Source organism: Limulus polyphemus, unplaced genomic scaffold, assembly GCF_000517525.1.
Source record: "Limulus polyphemus unplaced genomic scaffold, Limulus_polyphemus-2.1.2 Scaffold3062, whole genome shotgun sequence".
In the NCBI taxonomy this organism is placed as follows: Eukaryota; Metazoa; Arthropoda; class Merostomata; order Xiphosura; family Limulidae; genus Limulus; species Limulus polyphemus.
Genome location: NW_013668672.1, coordinates 124,038 through 126,658, shown reverse-complemented (window position 1 = coordinate 126,658; position 2,621 = coordinate 124,038). Strand labels below are relative to the sequence as shown.

The 2,621-nt window shown below is 38.9% G+C and overlaps 1 long non-coding RNA gene across 3 annotated transcripts in view; it reads right to left on the bottom strand.

The window, feature by feature from the left end:
• LOC111088058 overlaps positions 1-1,333 on the bottom strand; it is a 13,011-nt gene extending 11,678 nt beyond the window's left edge. Inside the window, exons 1-2 of one of the 3 annotated variants that reach the window (XR_002612678.1) lie at positions 1,257-1,333; positions 376-552 (exon numbers count right to left, since the gene is read on the bottom strand). This is a non-coding gene — a long non-coding RNA (uncharacterized LOC111088058). Of the gene's footprint in view, positions 1-375; positions 553-1,160 lie in introns of all 3 variants that reach the window. The other 2 variants (XR_002612676.1, XR_002612677.1) reach the window with 2 other exon arrangements.
• Between the last annotated feature and the right edge of the window lie 1,288 nt (positions 1,334-2,621).

Genomic DNA, 2,621 nt, shown 5'->3' with positions numbered 1-2,621 from the left:
TATATAGCTATATAGCTTATGGTGACCTGTACATGAATTGATTTTTTGTTTTACTCCTTTACTTCATACATGATATAGGAGTTGGCTCCCTAAAGACACCGATTGTATAGTGTACAAAGTATTCAGTATTCTACATGTTACAGTCATCTAATGTTCATGTATTATTGGCTGGTAATTCCTGTTTCATCCTGTACTTAAGCTTTTTAAAGGAACATCTGATATCCGTAAGAAAGCTAACGTCAAGGGGTAATAACACCGTTTACACTAGAATTATGATTTTTTATTTTATTATTTGCATAGAATAATAATAAAATAGGTAATCAAAGATCGCGAAGACTATTTTGCTCTATCAAATGATGATAAAATTATACTTACTGCTGGAACTAGATAGGCACTAGGCCTGTTGAAGAAAGATGAACAAATATATGAAATCTCGGTTTCGGCCAATTCGCAGGTTTTCGACTTTGGGACGCTCTGGATAGCTGAAAAGCGGCATACACACCGGAGATAGAGTGACTACGCCAGGTAGCTTCATGTCTAGCTTCTGATGACCTGTAGATAAGAAAATCCAGATGACTTTTGTATTGTTTTAATACGGGTGTCCGTGCCATCCCTACATAGAGAGTACTAGTGCATCCACTCTCCAATACAATTTAAAAAAAGCAATTTAAGGATAGCCATCTGATGTGCTAGAAATGTTGCTGGTATTTTATTAAATTAGTAACGGACCACCTGATGTTTTTTTTTATCGCAGCGGACGACAATGAGAACTGTACTTTCCATAGATATTCAACCTCTGTACGGACCACATGAAGGGAATCCGAAAATCGCCAGTGGTCATTGTACCACAGACTGAGAGCCACTGTACTAGACCATTGTTGTGCCATCAGAGTATATTAAGGATTGGTTGGTTAGTTGTTAACACAAAATTACACAATGACCTATCTATGCTCTGCCCACCACGGGTATCGAAACACGGGTTTTAGCATCGTGAGTCTGCAGACTTATAGCTGAGCCACTAGGGTCTCAGAGGGGGGGGGGATTAAGAATAAAAATTCACTTAATATAATAGAAAGGTAAAATAAATAGACGGAAGAAGAGAAAGAAATAGATAAACAGATATTGCAACTAGTATCCTTCTGTGTAGATGTATATCCTACCAGAAAATACCTCATATCTTCTCGTCTACTTGTTCTTTACATTATAGTTGCATATGTTAGTTTAGATACTGATCTCATTAATGAAAAAGACTGTACCCTATTGTCGAGTTCTTTCTGTAACACACAATTCTGTGGTGTATATGTATGTATACTCAAGTAAAGTTTCATCGCGCGTGATTATCAGGAGTAGAGAGTAGCATAACCTTGCACTCAGGGTGTTAATATCATGCTTCATGAAAGATTAACAACAGCTCCCCCTCGTGCTGTCGCTACTTTATTAACTCCCACAGTCGATGTAGCTCGCTCCAGATCATAAATTGTCTCTCATTATAGGATAACTGTCAGAAGAGCAATAACGACCACATGGGAGAGAAGTTTAGCCTTTTAAGTGTCTAGCAGTTAATTAGTTCATTTAGGCTGAAGTAATGATGCATAGTTAGGGCATGGTTATGTGTAGAGTGCCACGAGAAAACCGGCTGATGTAAAGTGATCAATGTTGTTTACTACTGAATTTATAGTGTTGTTTGGCGCCTCGAGATGTGTCTCCAAATACTCAATGAAAAATTACAACCTTTTTATGACGTAGTGGAGTCATAAGTTAATCTGTTTTTACAATAAACCTGTTTTAAGTGGCTTTAGAAATACGAACCCGAAATATGCCGAATCGACATTCAGAATGTGTAAGAATCTCGTATCGAATTCTAGAACCAATTTTCCAAAGTTCTTTTCGAATTACCTCAAGACGTCTGCGGACTTACAACGCTAGAAACCGGGTTTCGATACCCGTTGTGGGCAGAGCACAGAGAGCATATTGTGCAGCTTTGTGCTTAATTACAAACCTCGGGACGTTTGTTCTCGAATAATGTATTCGATGTTTTACTTGTCCTTACTCAGCATAAGTCACCTGAAACCGATGTGAAAGGTGCCGAATTAAAGAAATGTTAAAATTCATAAATTCTGAGGCTATAAAACAATTACGTTATCTTGAACAGTTTGATTTCAGAATAGGCTAGAATACTAAATTATTAGCACTAATGTATTGAATAAAGGACAAATCAAACATGATACACCCGTAAGTGAGATCTGGTCGTGTTCTTGTTTGTTTTTGAATTTCGCGCAAAGCTACACGAGGGCCATTTGCGCTAGCAGCCCCTAATTTAGCAGTGTAAGACTAGAGGGAAGGCAGCTAGTCATCACCACCCACCGCCAACTCTTGGGCTACTCTTTTACCAATGATTAGTGGGATTGACCGTCATATTATAACGCCCCCACAGCTGAAAGGGCGAGCATGTTTGGTGGTATGCGGATTCGAACCCGCGACCCTCAGATTGTGAGTTGAGCGCCTTATCCACCTGGCCATGCCGGGTCATAGGTCGTGTTCTTTAGATCTCTTGTCGTTGTTATTATTGTCTCTGTTGCACCGAATTTCGGTGTTATGTTATGTGTGTGTTAATATTTGTT